The 21,245-nt window shown below is 34.9% G+C and overlaps 2 long non-coding RNA genes across 16 annotated transcripts; one reads left to right on the top strand and one right to left on the bottom strand.

The window, feature by feature from the left end:
* Positions 1-1,048: 1,048 nt before the first annotated feature.
* LOC107814710 (uncharacterized) lies at positions 1,049-12,705 on the bottom strand. Of its 15 annotated transcripts, none has more exons than XR_012707780.1 (8): positions 12,389-12,705; positions 11,893-11,965; positions 10,784-10,851; positions 10,467-10,523; positions 9,060-9,130; positions 5,380-8,607; positions 5,111-5,202; positions 1,049-1,641 (listed from the first exon to the last, which is right to left on the bottom strand). It is a non-coding gene; the product is annotated as an uncharacterized LOC107814710 (long non-coding RNA). The 15 variants fall into 15 exon arrangements; XR_012707779.1 differs by having other exon boundaries at positions 5,111-5,197; positions 12,389-12,704; XR_012707772.1 differs by having other exon boundaries at positions 5,111-8,607.
* A 5,080-nt stretch (positions 12,706-17,785) lies between these two features.
* LOC107814709 (uncharacterized) lies at positions 17,786-20,486 on the top strand. Its single transcript, XR_001654616.2, has 3 exons — positions 17,786-18,287; positions 19,655-20,045; positions 20,154-20,486. It is a non-coding gene; the product is annotated as an uncharacterized LOC107814709 (long non-coding RNA).
* Positions 20,487-21,245: the final 759 nt, after the last annotated feature.

The following is a 21,245-nucleotide window of genomic DNA, read 5'->3' as shown; positions in this document are numbered from 1 at the left end:
TTATTTAACCATTATTTCATATATATAAAATATATATTATATTCTATTATTTATTAATAAATTTAAATATATACCTTATATAATATATTACAATATATCTATACCACTATGTAAATAGTATACAATATACTCTCAGTTACATGCAATACTCGATGAACATAGATTACGTATAGTGAAATCTCTCCCCTATTTTTAATGAAAGCCAAAGGACATCAAGAGATGATTCATTGTACTTCAGTTGTAGTCAATTTGGTTAGGATAAAATTTAGGGATTTACAAAATTTTTAAGAAATAATTGGTTGTAGTCAATTCAGTTAGGCTTAAATTTAGGAAATGATAAGGATCTCATTAAATTTGCTAAAATTTTGGGATTCTAATTAAATGTTTTTCGTAGAGAGAGAAGAGATTTTTTAAGTTGAATAATTATCAATTGTATAAAATATTTTATAAAACGTGAATCAAATACTAGTGGTAGATGATGTAATATACTCTAATAGAAATTGTAGTTACGAAAATTCCTCTTATTTTTAATCGTAAGATCCAGACCTTGAGAATTCTAAAACCATGCGTTGATACCACGAATACTCACAGTCACACCTCTCTATAACAGCAGCCTTATATAATAACATTTTACTATAAAAGTCAATTTTTTTCGAAATCAAATTTCATGTTCTGCTATAATATATGTTTTCTATAATAACAATTCGCTATAACATCCAAACATATCTGGAACAAACGAGACTGTTATAGAAAGGTTTGATTGTACTATTTTAATTTTATATTAGCTAGAATAAAGGAGCTTAAAATTTACTCTAATTTATGAATGACCATTGTGACCCAATAGGGGCTAACAAGTAGCAAACCTACAAGTACAAACAGATCAAGTTCAGCATACCTAATTATTAATTTAAGCAGATTAGGCACTAAAGGGTGCGCAAAAGACCCACAATTACATGAAAAATAATTAAGCTAAGTACTTGAAATATGTTAAGTGTCCCTTAGCTAATACTAGATGTGCCCAACACTACCGTAGCATATTCCGGAATCATTTCTGTTGATAAGTAATCAAGGTTTATTAAGTATGTAACACCAAATAGGTGCTGATTTGAGTACATCCTTTGAATTAGAAAAAGATACAAAAGCTGGCAAAACAACCATGGAGACCTCCAGAGTTCTTGAATGTTATGAAGGAACTAAAAAGAGTGTCTAAGTTGTATACATCATATAAATTAGGTCCGAAAAGCTAACAGTTGCCCAACATAACTAATACATGTACAAAAAGTTATTTTGGCAATAGCATATGCAAATAAAATCTTAAACTATTTTCTCCAATACATGTGACAGGACCTTTGAAGATAAAGAGAGTGAATTTTTTTTCTTGTGGCAGAGCGACCAGCAAATATAAGGTCTCAAATACCAAAAGATATAAAAAGTAGTAAGATCGTTAAGTTTTCTCTTAAGCAATGACAAATAAGACCAAACGTGGCAAAATGAGTCCTGCAAGTTCTCTTTCTAATGAGGGCATATTAAATACACAAGAATCATATCCTTCAAAATTAAATCCCACACTTCTCAAAATTTACACTGACAATTTTCCTGGAAGGTTCTCTGTGACAGGACTCTAAATTTGAGCAGGAGCAGCTTTGATGTAAGCATCATCATCCACATGACAACATAAAACTATTAGTTTGGGTAACCAAAATGCCAAGTCATTCTTCTTTTTCTTTTTTACAAAAAAATAATAATTATATCAATAAATTCGAGTATGCTAGCCATTACACCTTTGACATGTGCATCAATTTTCAAACACAACATAGGCCACCATGTTTGTTTTAATAAATAGTACATATTGTAAGAGGTTGTGAAGAACTGGGTGTTAGGTCATCTTACTACCAAACCTCAAGCAAATTATTCAGTTATAATATCTTTCAACTTAGCTAATTATACCATTAGAAACAGTTATCTTAAGCACCATTTGGAGCTTAAAATGACCTTATGTCGAAAGAAATTATTTAATTTGACACAAACATAATTAGGGGTCGTTTGGTAGGGTGCATAAGAATAATGCTGAATATTGTGTAGTAGTAATGCTGGTATTAGTTATGCTTGCATTAGTTATGCTGACATATTTCTTATCCATTGTTTGGTTTGATGTATTAAAGCATTGCACAATTTCTAAAAGAATTTCTTATTTACAAAAATATCCTCAAAACCAGTCCATCACTCTAACTTTCTAAAAGAAACATATGTTGAGAAATGTTTTTATATGAAAAAGTTAAAAAAAAATTATTTGATTTGTCTACCTATATTGTAATATAGAACTAAATATTTATTTATAAAAAAAGAAATATGCTAAGTATTTATTTATTTACTAGAGATATAATTTTATTTCTCACTATTTGGATTATTTTAAACTTGCATTAATATAATAACTAGCACATTTTAATCAAGCATAAATTTTGAAGGACAATTTTGTCTTTAACTAAGCTAATGCATGTATTAAAAACCATTGCATTGCTAATACCATGGTTTTCTATGCATTAGTTATGCATAGGATAATACAAATAGAATGTATAACTAATGCTTGCATAACTAATGCATAGGTTCAAAATATTTACCAAACAAAGTATTATTAATACACAAAGCTAATGCATGCATTATTTTATCTAATGCATCCTACCAAACGACCCCTTATATGTATATAACACTATACACCTAAACAGAAAAATGTTATACAACCAATGCATATAAACTACAACGCATAAGTGTTATCTTTCTCATATAACCGCATAATAGATCGTAGCTAGAAACCCAAAAGTATACTGCTACACACGAAGGGAAAGCAAATCCAGGGGAGAAAAACAGAATAAGTAGATAAAAACTGAAATCTTGTCAAGGATGACATGATTTCAAATAAGAAGTTCCTCTTCAATATAAATATTCATTTGTGCGTTAGAGTCCGATCATCTGAATTTGAGCTTTGTTTTTCTATATCTTTGCGCAACATTTTTTTATATCAAATCTACCTAGTAAAATCGGTCATCTAAATACTACTATCAGCTATCTTTTTCCTTTTTTTTTTTTGGTTGAATGAGATGTAAGACTCTATTTTGAATATTCATACTACTTTGTGAAAAACTCTTTGTTCGTTGTATAGCCATTAATTACTTGCACCTTGTTAGGAATGGCCACTTATTTCTTCTTCTTTTTCTGAGCATGTTGTCAAATGCATAAATTCATATTCTGATAAAAGAGGAGCAATATAGAATCTATAATACTTTATCAGCAATGTACAAAATATATCTTCACCGGTTCAGTTACTCAATTTAGAAGAGTATTAAATATATCAGTCCAAGTTCAATAAATAATATGGATTTATAGCCATGCTACTCTTGTCAAAAGTTAAGGCTACTGTCTGATATACATATATAGTTGATATAGTATGTCTTCCCAGTGAAAGACTGTGATGTTAGATTGTTCATAGTTTTAGTGCTACATCTTGATGTGCTTAAATTTCTCTATCCATTCTCCTAAATTTCTTGAACCCAATCATAAAATATTATGCTCCTTGCCAAGAATCTACCCATCAAAATGTAATTTGACTATTTGCATTAAATTTGACAATTATATAATAATATGCCTTGTTCGAATCCTTAAAGAAACTACAGAAAGACAGCAAGTATGAAGCCTTGCACTATAACTGAAGTAAAAGAAATTTATGAAGTCAAGTAGTGCGACTTTTTCACTCTACCTCAAAAGCCAAGTAAGAAAGCAATCCTTCAAAGGGAAGGTAGTAGTATCAATAGAAGCATCACAACAAAATTATAGAACCCACAATATAAACACAACCTTTTTGCTAAGCTGGTAGTAACAATAAGTAAAAGTAAGTGTTACACAGGAAGGGAAGAGGAAAAAATGATTGTGGTGCATTTGAGTAGTGCTAGCTCCGCATGGACTAAATGTTCAACATGTTCAAGAAATAATAGCAACCAAAGATGACCAAATAAAAGCTTCACAAATTTATGATTGGATAAATTATTGTTTTTGCAACTCTTTTGTTTATTTTATTCTTCTTGAATTTCAGTTATATAACCATGCCTTAAGCACCAATCTGACAGATAAGTTAGTAATATAGAAGTACTACTTTAAAAAAACGCATTAATTTCTTTTGAATACAGAGATGGAGCAACATAGAGATGATCAACAGTAATTCAAACTGAGCAGGACCTTTAGCTTTATTAATAATATAGGCGATGTATCACTTTTTTTCTACCATTAGGGAAAACTTTAATTCCCTTTCTGAAAAAATACATTAATTTCTTTTGAATACAGAGATGGAGTAACATAGAGGTGATCAGCAGCAATTCAAACTGAGCAGGATCTTTTGCTTTATTAATAATATAGGTGATGTATCAACTTTTTTCTACCATTAGGGAAAACTTTAATTCCCTTTCCGAAAAAGATATGGATTTCTTTAAATTTAATTGTACCTCAAAACTGACTTAAAGTGAATTCATGTTTCTAACGCTAAGAAAAATTCTAGGAAAGTCAAACATATGAAGCTCAAGCACTTCGCCAAAGTAAAAATAGCATCATTTATAGTGCTATATCCACTTTTTTAGAATACGTGCTACTATTGAAAATAGTATAACATACAGTATTGAACTCCACTTCTCTCAGAATATAATATTTACTACTACATGATGTGATTCTTCTCTACTGTTTGCTTTGGCTTTCTTTCCACTTTTTTTCCTTCTCCGAATCCAAAAGGTGCAACGGCCAAAAAATGTGAAATATACACAAAGTTCATGAGAGAATCAGTTTGGTTTGGAACAATGATAAAGAACTATTCTGCCAATCTCCTAACACAGATGGACAGCAGATCCTACATCCTAGATGATTACTGACATTACAACATATTTTGGATTGACACGTTACAACACTCATTTCGAGGGGGAAATGGTAACCCATAGTATTTCTTCCAACACTACTAGTCATAACAATATCTCAAACACTAAACCTGTAGATCTTTATTTTTATTACAATAGAGAATAGTGGAAACACCATTATTGTATTGAAATTAACAATTGGAGAACATAACATTACATACCTTCCTCTTCCGATAAATTGGAGAATTTCTCAAATTTCAGTCCTTGATCTTGTCAGCACTAGTTTGAGTGGCACAAAAATTCTCTTCCTATACTAACCGGAAAGAGAATGAAGATATTATGCAATCATATAATTTATTTGTGCTCTCTGATAAAAATAGAGGGACCATGAGCACAGAGTTAAAAAGCTAATGTGCCTTCAAGTTAACTTTAATCACAAACCTATGTTTCATGTATAATTTGAAGCTACAGCAACAAATAAGCAACTTACATCAGGATGGTTGTGAGGAATAATCAATGGCTCCTTAGCGTTTCTCTTTACTTTTGATGTTGTTGATAATCAAATTGCAAACTTGGTTCTTGAACTTTGATGAAGCCAAGATTCTTTTGGCCATGAAACTACTGAAGGTTGGTCATTGACGCCTGAAGTCGTCCTCACTTTCTTCTCACAACATCTCTTTAGCTTTCTATTTTTAGTCACTATCACACAACGTCACTAATTGTTCTTCCCGTAATCCTTAAAATTTGCCGAAAATAATTGGTTCTAAGTTTTTCTGATTCTTAAGGAAGAGAATGTTGGCTATAAACATTGAAAATTGGGGACAAAAGGGTGGGGAAGCCGATGGAGGTTGCAGGGCATAGGTTGAAATCCAAATCAAAACCTGCCGGAAATTCTCATCCTCAGTTTAAGCCATACATTCATTTTAAATTTGCGAAAGCATCATTTTTCCTATTTAAAGGTGATTTTTTAGTAGGTACTACTATTACGTTTCCATATTTGTCCCTCTTTTTCTCTTTTTTTTCTTTCAATCACTCCTTTACTCTTTACTTTTGATGTTCTGGTTAAGGATTTTATTATATTTATCCTTTTCAGAACTTGACATAAAAAACGTCTTCAAAAAATATGCTAAGTGGACCTTTTTCAGTAAATGGTTTCATTCTTTATAGATACCGATGAAAATAAAGCAGTTGTTAAGGTTCAACACATTGACTTCACATGGAAATGTCACTTTGAACATACTTAAACAGGCAAAGTTTACTATCACATTCTTAATATTTCAGCAACATAATAACATGCAAGGTTTACTATCGAATTAATACCTTTTCAGCTAAATAAGGATATGCATATCAAAATTAGGCACAAAGACTGACATGCATTACCAGAATTAAGCAACAAAAGAGCCCAAAGAAGGGGACTACCAACACATGACCATCAAATTCCCATAATCAACATAAAGCTGCAATAAAAAAAGAAATAGGAGAGAAGAAAAAATGCGATGCAGTGAAAGCAATAACCACAAATACTTCTTGTAATTTACTCGACAATAATAAGAGTTCAGCCAATACCTCTCAAATATGAGCACCAATGATCACTATCGTAATTTCTTGGAGGTATCGCTTGTTTCTTCAGAAATTTTTTCAAACCCTAGTTTAACATCTCAAGTTCCTTAAATTAATAAATTACCCACATAAAACACTTACTGGAGTAAATACTAATCAGAACCAGGATTTTTTATCTCCAATGAGAGAAAGGAAGGCGGAATAGATTTAAAAAAAGGGTAAAAAGAATTGGAGAAAAACCAGAGAAGGAGAGCAACTAAGAAGAAGTACGGCAGGGCTGTGTAAGTTTTGTAATATAAATGGGGAATGAGAAGTGGAGACCAGTTTTCTTAACACGTGTCATCAGAAAAAGAGGAACATCGAAGGGCTGCAGTTGAAGGTCAAAGTACCGAAATGCCCATAACTAACAATCGTAATTCCTCTAATACCCCTGTTCGTACACTCTAACTCCCATTTCTATATACTACTAGATGTGATTAACCCGTGCTAAAGCACAGGCCCAATAATTTTGGTTATAATATTCTTTTGTTGGTTCTAGTGCAAATAATGCTTGTCATAATATTTTAATTAGATATTACGATCATAAATCACGTTTTATGTAAGTACACTTATCGCATTAGATGAATCCCCAGGATTTGCAAATACATAAAACATTTCTTGTTTTTCAGCTTCTTTCCTGATCACATTGGATTCTCATTTTTCTCAGCATCTTTCTTGATCACTGGGGCTATGTAGAAATCGTAAAGCTTTGAAGGGAAATACCGATAACAAAATCAAGAACCTCCAATAGATTTTTGGCTGCACATGAAACCACAACTTATTTTATGTAAAATAAGACGTGCATCAACCAAGCTAATAAAGATCCCCTTTTTCTATATCACTTGGTTTCAAATTCCACAAAAACAGCTGTAAAGCTACTAGAAAGGTTGAAGGCCAAATAATTCATGTCCTTTCAATCTGAAGATTTCAAGCATTTAACTGGGATAAAAGAAAAAAGGAGCAACACTGTCAAGATGATAAATTTATTGAGGAACAAAGCCTCACAAGATATCAAAAATATTACTGATCAAATATCTACATTTAGAACATTGCGCATTTGCAAAAAAATACGTTCTTTATCTTCCATGAAAATGTACTAAACAGTACCAAAGATCCTCGTGTACACGATATACTCTTCCTACTCCTCTGCAAGTAGTCCAGGAGTCCACAAGTTCTAGGATATCTCCAAATATCAAATCAAATGATACAATAATTTTGCTCCAACAAGTCTAATTATGAATGCAACTAAATCTTACATGAGGAATACATTCTATAGCTCCTCAAAAATCCTACTATTCCTTTCTAATCTAATGTAATTCATAAATGCATATCTGAATTGTTTTCCATACACTTGTGTGCATCTTTTCTCTTTTCATGCTAACAATTTAAAAGTTGCACCATACTTCCAGGCATCACCCAATGGACTCCATAGAAATTTAGGAACATATTTCATATCTGCCAGCTACATTACAGTGAACAAAGAGATAGAGATTCCACATCTGTCAATCTATTTATTGGTAGAAAACATATCACCCTTGAAACAAAATAATTTTATATTCTGAAAAGACAATCCAACATAAATTTAATTCAATTCACTTAAAGATCGATCTGTGTCCATTTAAGTGGGGATTAAAGGAAATAATACTCCCTCTGTTTCAATTTAGATGACACACTTTCCTTATTAGTCCGTTCCAAAAAGAATAACACTTCTACAATTAAAAATAATTTAACTTTAAACTCTTCATTTTCATTTAACTCTTAATGAGAAGCTTTTATAACCACACAAATGTCATGGCCCCACAAAGCTTTTACCCTTTAAGTTTTTAAAACCACAAGTTTCAAAAGTCTTCTTTTTATTCCTTAAACTTCGTGCCGAGTCAAACTACATCATCTAAATTGAAATGGAGGGAGTACACATTACACCAAGAAGCAAAAAGAAAGTTTGACATGCCTGAGTGGTCTCAACTATAGGAGAATTCTCCAGAAGCTTTTAGGCATGATAATATATCTTCGTATTCCAAAACTAAGATAACAATATTGAAAGTTTGTTGTTAAAAACATGAAAGAAAGTACTTACAATATCTCTTCTTTTTAACTTCTTCTGTGCCACAAAAGATCTCTGCAAACAGAGTAAAGATTGAAAATTTGATTCACGTATAATTTGGATATGAAGCTAGGTTTGAAGGAAGAAAATGCAATTTAGTACTACTTTGAAAGAGGTGTATTTTTCATAGATAAAAATCACATCATAGTTGGATAGTATTATATTTAGGGATGATTATAGAATGTTCGTGGTAGATGCAGAAAGAGATATCATTTCTTACCCTCATTAGAAAAGCCAGTTACAGAAAAGAAGCTTCTTTTACGTACGTTGATATCTAACTGACTAACAAAGAAAAAGATAAAAAGGAAAGACTCAAGCTTCCTAGGGGCATCCCTGTTAAGAAATCAATCTATCTATGTGAACTCAACCTATTCACACATCAATATTTATATTGCTGCTCCTTGTCCCTTTTCTAAGAGTTAATGAACTAATGTTCTACATTCTTTGTGGAATAAAATTTGCTATACCTTCTTGATAGTAAAATTGACTGTATATATCTCGTATCTCGTGTTTCAAAAAAACTGAAGTTGTTCTTTAGCTGAAAAGAAAAAGATAATTAATAATAAAATATTTATAAGTATAATGAACACTATCGAGGAAGTATATAAAATTATATGAGAAGCACTCAATGTTGTCTTAAGAGAGGGGTAGCCTTAGGTAGGAAGCTTTAGGGAGCCAATATAATGGGAAACAACTTCATGTACCAAGACAAACAATAGCATGGATGGCAAGAAAACAAACGAAAGGTGGATGGTCATAACATATGCAAAACATGAAGAGGAAGAAGTAAAAAATCAATTAGTGGATCTGTGTTTCTTGCCTTAAGTGGATAAGAATAGTGGCAAAACCATTGTTGTTTATACGTCTCAGATTTTCACATTCAACATATACAAAGATCTAAAAAGGATAATGAACTCACTTCTAGTTGCAGGTTTAGTATATGTGGTGCTTCCACCAGAGGGATAACCATTTTTATATAATTAACCCAAAGAATTTGATGCATATGTTAAAACCAGATCTTTTCGAAACCAGATCTTGTTGAAACTCTTATTTTATCTGGTACTAATTCAATTTTGGTATTCTTGTTGCATTAGCTTCATTCGGGATGTATCGTTCTATATTTAGATTTCTTATTTACTGAAGGATCCCAAAAAAAGAAGGTAAGAATATGAATCTATAGCCCACATAACTAAATTAAGTAGCATTATAGTTCTAACCAAAGTCCACATTTGTTAATAAAGGAAAATCACTTTCCTTTAACATTAGTTCCCTTTGAGATTGATATATTTTTACAAGAACAGGATTAGAGTATTCTATCTAGTAAAGTTAGTCTAAAGCATTAGGATTACTGCTACATTTGTCATACACAAGAAAAGCACAATGCGATTTTTTGTGTGTGGGGTGGGGGGGTGTTGTTAGAAAAGAATAGCTCCACCCTAAAAGATGTAAAATTAAAGTTAAATTGTATCATATGTAAAAATGAAGGTTAACCACTATATGCAGCATTGATGGACCGCATAGGCGATAATACAAAATGAGTACACAAATCGAATGAAAGAACTCTAATTTTGCAGTGACAATACATTTAGATATTAGCAAGCATCCTAAGTACTTTTTGTTTACTTGGAATCTAGGACATCGTTTCAGCAAAACCTCCATGCTAGCTACCCATAAATAAATTAGGGAATTTGACAAAACTATCATATTTCTTATACCTAGTAAACTACATCTACGTAAAACATTAGATTATAAACACATAATAAAATTCAGTAAATCATAGCTACTTAAAGTCATATGTAAAGAAAATACAAAATTAAGCTTGATGATACCTACACTACAACTACATAGCTATTTCTGAAGATTGATCACCTTACCCGGTCATGATCTCATGAGCTTCCTTTTTGCTAACTCTCTGATGAATATATCAGAACCTGTCATTTAAATGATGTGGCCAAGCAGATATTTCATTAGATAATTAAAATGACTTTACTGCAAATAGAGAAGTGTAACATGTTGTACAATAAATTACTATCAAATAAGTATTTATTTAGAAAATTAATAAAAGAAAATTATAGTGCTAAGTCAAAAGCATGAAAAAGCTGCATGAACTAACTTGGGTGAATAACCTATCCAGCTTGTAAAAAATAAGAGATACTACAAGAATAAGAAAAACTAAAAAACAGTATAATACCTTTTTTACTATCTGTAAGATTATATCCAAAGAAGAAAATCTTCAATCTTTGCTCACGTCCTGCAATTCTGAGTTCTCAAAATTTTTAAGTTGTGAGACTTTTCTATCATCAGCATCTTTGTGATTATTATGACTATAATTTTTCGTAGCAAGCTAGCAGAAAGAATATTTAAGTATAACTTATGGTGTTAGTTTAACATGTCATAAGTACTTCTAAATCGCAAAAGAAAAATCTTAAAAGTTGGATATCATATAAATCTTTATAACCGATTATGCATCTGATTATTATTGGAGGACTCAAAGATCACATGTAAAGATAACAGGAACATATCTTTTTCAATAGGATGCTACCAAAAGCCAACTCTCATTTTACCTTCTAAAGAAGTAAGAAAGGTTACAAGATCTTTTTCAGTCGAGTGACGCTAACTTTGTAAAATATGATAAGAGGCATTAAATCTTTGCCAACCTTCAAAGGGATAGTTTTAGGTATCCATTTGAACCAAACTCGTATTTAGATGAAATTGCAGGTAAGAATAACAAATAAACTCACCTTTATCTGTATGACTAACACATTCAAAATAAATCAGAATACAATGGGATATATAAGACATCATAACAAGATATTAGGAGTACAAGTATGGCCAATACATCCCCGCGGCTGATGGAGAAGAGTGACTTTGGTTCCATATCTACTACATACATGTTCAACTACTTCATGACTTAGCATGTAATGCTATAAAGTAACAGCGACATTGCATAGTTTTTTTCCGGATATAGAATGCAAAACTATCACTTGTTGTATTAATCATTAGTCGAGCATAATAATGGACTCTTTTTTCCTGAATTGCCTAAAGCTCAGTGACATATATTACTTAATTACACCTTGATGCCTTTCAAGTTTTTTTTTTCTTTTTCAATGACGTGCTCCCTATTCTTCATCATATTCCTCTCCTGCCACCAAAATTTTCGCTATGAAGAAATTGCACCAAGCACCACAAGCTCTAGTTGTGATTCCAGCCACTACTATCCATGCCAAACTTCTATAATTTATAAAGCTAGAGACAATCACTGACATGTATCATTTCTTGATTTAGCCTCAATTGGTTTACCTTTCCTCAATGGTCTTGCAACACCATCAACTGTAACTTCTTGAAATGTAGGTTCTTCTCCCAATTGCTCTACCTTTTGATTGCAATACCAAAAAATGGAAACATTAAAACTGGATACTCGGTCCCAAAAAAAAAGGATCCCTTCAATGATTGACAAAGAGAAATAAAATAAAAAATCATAAAATTTGGTGCATAAACAGTTGTATTTTCATAATTGAAATTAAGTTTGGTTACCCCTAAAAATCACATAGTATTATCCAGCAAATATCAAAAATCATGAACCTAACTAGGTTTAATTTCCTAGCATGCACGTATAAATTAGAGACAATTACTGACATGCATTATCCAATAGAATAGAAAAACTAACATATACCCACAAAAAGTCCCATTATCAAGAGCCGGGGGCATTAAACAAAGAAAAGTATCAACTGCAAATTAAAGGGAACTATAGATATTGTCTAAATAATAAGAAAATTATTTGACATGTACAGTGTACCAGTTTCAGCAAATAGTTGGCAAGTTTAGCAAATAACTGGAATATTCCTAGGCTTTCCCAAGAAGGAGCACAAGATCGTGCAGTATTCAGGAAAAAATGCTCTTCAACCTATAAAACGAAAGGGGGGAAACAAAGATGAAGCAAACTCAGAGAGATATATGAAGAAACAAAAGAAAAAACTAATCTTTTTGAAGAAGGATGGATGCTGGAAGAAACAGAGAAACTTGAAGAAAGAGGACAAAAATCGAAATCGAACAGAAGAAGCAATTCGAGATGATACTGATTGCTAACACCATACTCATGTATTTGTTACTGTTGTACAGATGTACACGTGTATATCACGTGTTTATTCACCAATGAATTAGGCACAACATTTCAGTACAATTTAGAATGCTCTTTGTACAATTTGTTAGTGCCGTGTTCGTCCCATTACTCCCATTTATATATAGTAGTAAATAGTGAAATAATGCTACAAAATTAAAGGAACTTGGCTAACTTCATTATAACTATCATGGGCGGCTTTCCAGCCATGCCCCATGACCCCTTGGGCGTTCCTTGTGGCGTCCTAGTAAGCCTCTCAATGCCTAGCGCCAAGGACGGCTTCGTGGTCTTGGCTGCGCCAAGTGGCAAGTGTGCATGTGCCTCTGTCTCTCCACCGATATCTCTCGCCAGCGCCCAGCCGCAAGCAGATGCCAACAGCGCCGCCCGCGCAAACAACGCTGCGTGTACAGATCTTGATACCAAAGACAATGCTGCTGACAACAGACCTGTTTTTGGCTTGTAAAAAACTAAGTCGTTTTTGTTGTATATATAAAGTAGTTTTATTTCATGTACTTCCATTATGTTTCTCTATCTTAGTCAAGTCTAGTCTTGTAACTTGGGTTTATTTTTTTAAGCACTATTAGGGGGGATCAAGCATTCAAAACTTTCTAGCAAGCAAACAATTCTTTGTACTGGCGTCTCTCCCCCTCGACACCGCATTGCCTTTTTGTAATAGCTTTCATTAATGCAATCAAGCTTTCTTTCATTCTCAATTCTCATTTATGTTCTCTCAATTTCTTTTGACATTGGTTTTTCCCTACGACACTGACAATTTCGTCTAGCATACGGAGGGTACCTCAGTTAGCGGACAGTAACTGCACTGATATTAATTGCTTAGCCTTACGTCGCCCTTCAAAGGAATGCCAGGAAGGCGCCTCGTAAAAGTTGGTATTAAAGCCTAGTCTTGACATCGGATAAGGGAACGCATTGCCATTACCACCATTTCTGATCATGGTGAATCATGAGGACCGCATTGTGGCCCTTGAAGAGACAGTTGACGCATTACGCCCCATCGTGGATACGGTGCGTGGACTAAGAACCAGCCTAGTGCAAAGGTAGGACGACTTGGACCGCAGAGTGCTCCAGGCCAAAGTTGACATAGAAAACATCAGTCGTGACTCCGAGGGAGACCGGCAAATGGTAGCCATAGATGCAGCCAAAATTTTTGGCAAATTCGAGGGACTCCAATAGGAGTGTGTCAAGAATTTAGCCTACAAGGTACAAGAGGCAGACAGGGTGACTGCTATGCAACAAACTATTGATAATTTGACAAACCAGCTCAATGTTGTCAATGCCGCTTTACAAGGCCTGCTTCGAGGAGGTGGAAACCAAATCGGGGGCGCTGTGAACCCCGCTTCCGCGACACAAAAACTAAAAATTCCTTAGCCAAAGCCATACAATGGAGCTAGGAATGCCAAGGAAGTGGAAAACTACATCTTTGACATCGAACAATACTTTGATGTTGTTGAGGGCATAAAAGAAGCTAAGAAGGTAGCAACTACTGCCATGTATCTTCAGGGTGATGCTAAACTCTGGTGGTGGGTGAAGTACGAAGCCATCAGGGCCGGTGAAGATGCTCTCAAGACATGGCGGAACTGAAGGTAGCCATACGCCTACAGTTCTTCCCCAAAAATATTGAATACAACGCAAGGAGAAAGCTACAGGAGCTCCGCCAGACCAAATTAGTGCGGGACTACGTGCGAGAATTCTCCGCGCTCATGCTAAACATACGTGACATGGGGGTCAAAGACAAGCTCTTCACCTTCTTGGAAGGGTTGAAACCTTATGCCCGTATGAAACCTTATACCCATGCCTTAAGAGCGTTCCTTGGCCTATGAAACTTCTATCGGCGATTTGCGAAAAACTACTCCCTCATTGCAGTACCATTGACAGAACTCCTCAAGAAGGTCACGCCTTGGGATTGGGGACCCAAGCGAGTGGAGGCCTTCAACGCATTGAAAGCGGCTATGTCTAGTAGCCTCGTCTTGGCCCTCCCTAATTTGGCCAAGCTATTCGAGGTACAAACAGATGCATCTAACTATGCCCTCGGCGGAGTCTTGCTACAGAAGGGCATCCTGTAACGTACGACAGCTGGAAGCTGAAGGATGCAGAGCGACGTTATGTCGCCCATGAGAAAGAATTATTGGCTGACGTCCACTGCTTGCGCCTTTGGAGGAACTATCTGCTGGGGACCCCGTTCGTGGTCAAGACAGACAACACAGTTGTTAGGCATTTCATGACCCAGCTGAAGCTGAATGGTCGACAGGCCAGGTGGCAGGAACTCCTAGATGAATTCCACTTCAACCTAGAGTATCGAAGTGGGAAGACCAATCATGTGGCTGATGTGCTCAGTCAGAGAGTTGATCTAGCATCCGTGTGCCTACTCGCCACTCTAAGAGGGAGCGAAGTAGCCACCATCATCAAGGACCAGATACAGGATCTACTCATCAAGGATCCTGCTGCACAGTATTTGGTTGATTTGGTAGGACAGGGCAAGACTCACCAGTTCTACACGAAAGATGGTTTTCTGAAAGTGAAAGGGAACCGACTTTATGTTCCTAAAGGAGGCGATTTGCGGAGGACTCTTCTGGCGGAATGCCATGATACTCTGTGGGCTTGCCATCCCGGTGAAGAACGCACCATGGCGTTACTTCGTCATGCATATTATTGGCCTCAAATGGCCGATGACGTCTTTCAGTATGTGAAAACTTGTCTAGTATGCCAGAAGGACAAGTTGGACCGCTTGACACAAGCGGAACTCTTGGAACCACTAGCTGTCCCAAAGAGACCTTGGGAAAGCATTTCCCTAGACTTCATCACCGGATTGCCCAAGGTCGGAGATCTCACAACTATCTTGGTTATAGTGGATCGTTTTCAAAGTATGCTACTTTTATAGCAGCCCCACAATATATATCAGTAGAAGATACATATCGACTCTTCTTCTCTCATGTCGTCAAATATTGGGGCCTGCCCAAGGACATTGTTAGTGGTCGCGACTCACGCTTCACTAGCAACGTTTGGACCCAACTCTTTAAGTGTCTCGGGTCAAAATTGAGTCACAACTCAAGTTTTCAACCACAATCTGATAGCCAGACGGAGCGGTTCAATGGTATGTTGGAGGGATATCTCCACCACTTTGTAACTGGATCATAGAAGAATTGGGTGAAGCTTCTGGATGCTGCTCAACTGTGTTTCAATTCACAAAAGAGCTCTAGTACAAATAAAAGCGCTTTTGAAATTATTACCGGACAACAACCGCTACCCCACACACAGTGAATGCACCAAACTTGTCTAAATCTCCTCGAGCTGCTTGCTTCTCAAAAGAATGGAAGCAAAATTTGGAGATAGTGCAGAGCTATCTTGTCAAAGCTCAAAAGAGGATGAAGAGGCATGCTGATCAAAATCATTGCTGTGTTGAATACCAAGTAGGAGACAAAGTGATGGTCAAAATCCCAAAGCGGTACTTATTTGCGAAGGTCCATAACCCTCACCTATTGCAAAAATACATTGGGCCCTTGTCCATTGAAAGGCGCATTGGGAAAGTTACATACCGGGTGGATACCCCAGCTTGGTGGAAAATTCATCGTGTCTTCCATGTCAGCCTTCTGAAACCTTTTCGGGAAGACACAGAGGATCTTTCACGGAGCCAGCTCACAATACCCAGTATTCGAGGTCCCAATTCAACCCGAGAAATGGCGTGTTGAAGCTATCCTTGATGATAGAGTGATTCATGCCTAAAGGAAGGATCACCAAGAGTTCTTGGTGAAATGCCAGGGCTGTGATGCAGAGAAGAATACTTGGGAGAGGGGAACAAACCTCAAAGCCTACAAGAGTCTAATTGAAGATTATCATGCAAGTAAGGCACCGAGGACGTCGCCAACTCAGGTGGGGGAGAATGTCATGTGCGACTTTCCAGCCATGCCCTATGACCCCCTGGGCATGCCCAGTGGTGTCCTAGCAAACCTCACAGTGCCTAGCGCCATAGACGGCCCTGTGGTCTTGGTTGTGCCAAGTGATAAGCGCGCATGTGCCTCTATCGCCCCACCGATATTCCTCGCCAACGCCCAGCCGCAGGCAGATTCCAATAGCGCCCCGCGCACAGGCAATGCCGAGCGCGCAGACCGTGATGCCAAAGACAATGCTGCTGGCAACAGACCTGTTTCTGCCTTGTAGAAAACTAAGTCCTTTTTAGTATAAATATAGTGTAGTTTTATTTCATGTACTTCCATTATGTTTCTCTAGCTTAGTCAAGTCTAGTCTTGTAACTTGAGTTTATTCTTTTTTAAGCACTATTAGGGGAGATCAAGCATTCAAAACTTTCTAGCAAGCAAACACTTCTCCGTACTGGTGTCTCTCTCCCTCGACACCGCGTTGCCTTTTTGTAATAGCTTTCATTAATGCAATCAAGCTTTCTTTCATTCTCAATTCTCATTTATGTTCTCTCAATTGCTCTTGACATTGGTTTTCCCGTACAGCACTGACAATCTCGTCTAGCATACAGAGAGGGCCTCAGTTGGCGAATAGTAACTGCACTAACATCAGTTGCTTAGCCTTACGTCGCCCTTCCAAAGAATCTTAAGAAGGCACCGCATAACATAACTAATGATTTTTGCTTTTCAATAGTTGCGACAAGATGGCTCCGTAGTAAAACACACACAAAAAAAAAGATTAGATGCATATTTTGAAGAGAACATTTGATTAATTGTAGTGCTATATATAGTAAGTAGTACTTGATTAATGAGGAATGTAATGCAATATTAATGGTAATTGTTTATCGATCAAAATGATCAAATTTATATATAAATATAAAATTGGGAATTAGCAAGCTGACGTGGCACCTTTGTCTGCCCAGCAATTATAATTATTTTTTTCTCCTTTTTTTGGCATCTTCTTCCTTTCTCATTCAATTATTATTACTTTTAAAAAGTCTAAAATTCTTAATTAAATACTCCATAAACAACTGTTACGTCTTTTACTAAGGAGTCCCAAACGTTACCTTAAATCCCAATAAAAGAGCCGTCCTTGGATCTCTGTTTTCTTCACCACACTACTCTCCCCCAAATACAACAACAACAACAACAACCCAGTGTAATCCCACAAGTGGGGTCTGGGGAGGGTAATATGTACGCAGACCTTACTTCTACCCCGAGGGGCAGAGAGGCTGTTTCCAGGAGAACCTCGGCTCAAAGAGGCAACAAGAGACACTATATTAGTACTATCAATAGACTCATAATAAAACACCATAAAATACCATAAAATCCATAACATAACATAAATACCATAAAAACAAAGTAACAACAATATAAGAGATATAGGAAATACGAGAATATGTAAGGTATTAATACACAGAAGATAAAGCCCATCATCAGTAGTTGATCAATAGCATCCTAAGACTAATTCCTAACTGGCTAGTCTCGCTCTAGTGCGCTGTAAAAAGACATCACAATTTCCCCTAAATAGAAGACGGAAAACTCAACAAGGCAAATTAGAACAACTGGTAGCAACCTTTCAATTCAGATTCGGAATCGGAGTCCGAGAAAATCAGTCCGAGAAAAGTTCATGACTTTGCACTTTGCAGGTAATTTTTTTTGGTTTCTAAATTGTCCTAATTGTTTCTACTAAATTTTATTGTTATTTATTTTTAGAACAATTTGAGAGAATGCTATGACTGCTCTAAATGCTGAAACTCGAATGTGAAATGTGCCCAAATGGAGAATAGTTGATTGAAGCGGGTATCAATCTTTATATTATTTCAAAAGAGAGGTCTTTTTGTGCTTAGAACAACTTTCTGTTGTTATTGGACTTCTCATAGTCTAACCTACATTATTGTTTTGTTTGAAATATTGGTTTGATTTGTTCAATTTTAGGTCTATATGTTGTGATTTGGTACTATTGCGGGTTCTACATTTTTCTGATTGTATTGGTGTCTCCACATTCTACTTTGGTCTTTATGGTTTCTTTTTGCTTTCCCTACTCTGACAAATATGGAGGACCTGAAAAGATTTGGTGGTTTTGAATGAGGATTAAAAAGAGCCCGGAAACTATAATTCAATTTATTATGCTTGGGTTTCTTCTATCCTATATCGGAATTAATTATGTACCAAATCTTTTTCCTTTTTCCTGCCTGCCTTTTAGCTACTATTACGGCACTGATAACCTGAATTTTCAGGGTTATAACTTGGCGGTTTGTATTACATGTGTTGTTCATTTATTGTCGGTTGCTTTCGGCTATTGAAAAATTATGATCTATATATGATCGGCTTTCTTGATTTGTTCTTTTCTTTTTTCATCAAATTTTGGCAGAGTATGAGTCCAAGCTTTTTCTCTTCTTTCTTCCTTTCCATTTTGCTTTTACCATATTTGTCTTGAGAGTGGGATTTATGTTAAGAGAAAAAGATTAAAAGAAAAATAATTACTAAAAGGATGCTCCTTTTTTTAACTGATGAAGTAAGATGTTACCTTGCTGGCATCAAGAAGATACTACGAGTACTTAAAGAGAGGTGTTACTTCATAACAATATGTTCTATACAAAACCAAAATGTAGGCTGTCAAGTCAGGGTAAGAGAGCTAAACTCAAGCAAAGGAATAACATTATTTACCGGGGAAAGATTACTCCATTCTTTACGCTCTTTTTGATTTTATATATTTCTATTCATCCATATAGAAAGAGGAGAAAGGGCTTGATATGCTATTTTCGAGAGTTTAATTAGTCTCTTGCTTGGCTTTGCAATTTGCACTTACCTATGTCGTTCTTTATTTCCGAATGATATAATTGGTATATTTTTAGTGTTATACCTGTTTGAATGTGTTGTTTTTCTTCCGGCGTGATTTTCCTCTTATACAGTTACACAGGTAAAATTGGAAACGCAGAAGTTACTTTAAAGTATGTTTCTATTCATTGTTATTTGTTATGTACTATTGAATCTCCTTCAATTGCAATTGCAGGTACAATAAAGAAATTAAGTGTGCCACTATTACTCAAGGTGCTTATTTTGGCGTCCAATGGGATGCGTCATTCTTTTCATCTTTGCTCATATTATTGGTGGTAATAAGCTATTTATGCTATAAATCTATAAGTAAAGGTGGTATCACGTGATGTAACTGCTGCCTTTGCAACTGATGCCCACATGCAACGGTTTAACTTGCATTATATGTTGGAAGAGTTCAAATGCAACAATCATAAACGTTCTAAATGGTGACTTTAAAGTATTTGCTTTATTTTTCTTAGTTGATGGCATCTCTAAACTATGGCTTACCTAAAAATAGTATATGAAACCTATGGCACCATCTTTGGAGAATCAATTCTCCGACCAAACATAAATCAGACATGTCCCAGGTATTGTTAATTCTTATACTTGCTGTTGTCATCCTTTATCTGTTAGTAGTTCATTTGAACACAAGATATGATAAGTTGCATGATTGTTTTTTCCATGTTTTCTAGCAGGTTGGTCTGAACAATATGTATATATGGACGTATTTATGGAGATAAATATCGGCAATTGAAACAGTTATTCAAGGAGTTGAAAGACTCAAAATTAGCTTTGACAAAGTTAATCCTTTATTTGTTTTGTACCTTTTTGATTGTAATGTTACATGTTTATTTATGCTCTACTCCAATTTTGTTATGATTAGGAATATTGTCCTAATCCATTTAGAAAATATTTTTTCCTTAAATGTAATCCTTTTCGCAATGCCGGGGAGTAGCTCTATCCATCTATAACAGAAATGAGGGCTTCTTTAGAAGATATCGAAGTTAACTAATGAAATTTTTTATACTTCTACACACTATTTTGGTATCACTTTGTTGATTAATGTTAAAATAGTTGTTTCCCTATTTTATTTGATGTAAGACATTTGAATCATATTACTACCAAAAGCTATAAAAAAGAAAAAGATATTGTATCTTCTGTTCTCATTTTTTTCCCTTTTTCCTTTAACAATCATTTTTCACTAATGTGCTACTATATTGCATACATTTAAGATGGAATTTAAAAAGATTAAACTGATATACTTAATTGATTTCTAATGTTATGTTTGTTCTTTTTCTATTCCTGACTGTTTCTTTTATTAATTAGTTTGAATAATACGTATTAGTTTCCACAAGCTATAAATATCGTTTACTCAATACGGTTTTATGCGCTATGCATAGAGTTTGTTTCTAGCATAATTTGGATTGGCCACTAAGTAATTGCCTGAACTGCAATCATTTTTATATTGTTGACAAGAACTATAAAAAGATATGTATTTCTTCCTTTTTGTTTATTTTCCTATTTTAGTTTCTTCATGTGTGTCTTTCTCTTATATAGTAATTTTTTTTTGTATGTATAGCCGTATATATTTGCTTTTTTAAAAAAATCAATTTTAGCATTTCAAAGAATTTTTAGATTATTAAGGAGACTCATAACATAGATGTTTGAACTAACTATATATTTTCTTTGCTCACGTTAATTCACTAGTGGAAGAATATTGCCAAGTATGTGATAAACCACCTGAACGTTTTTTTAAAACTAAATTGTCTCCTACTCTCTCGATATAT

The sequence above is a fragment of the Nicotiana tabacum genome, chromosome 3 (genome assembly GCF_000715075.1).
Source record: "Nicotiana tabacum cultivar K326 chromosome 3, ASM71507v2, whole genome shotgun sequence".
Taxonomy (NCBI): Eukaryota; Viridiplantae; Streptophyta; class Magnoliopsida; order Solanales; family Solanaceae; genus Nicotiana; species Nicotiana tabacum.
Note: the sequence above shows the minus strand (reverse complement) of the source record. Positions and strands in the feature narration are given on the sequence as shown.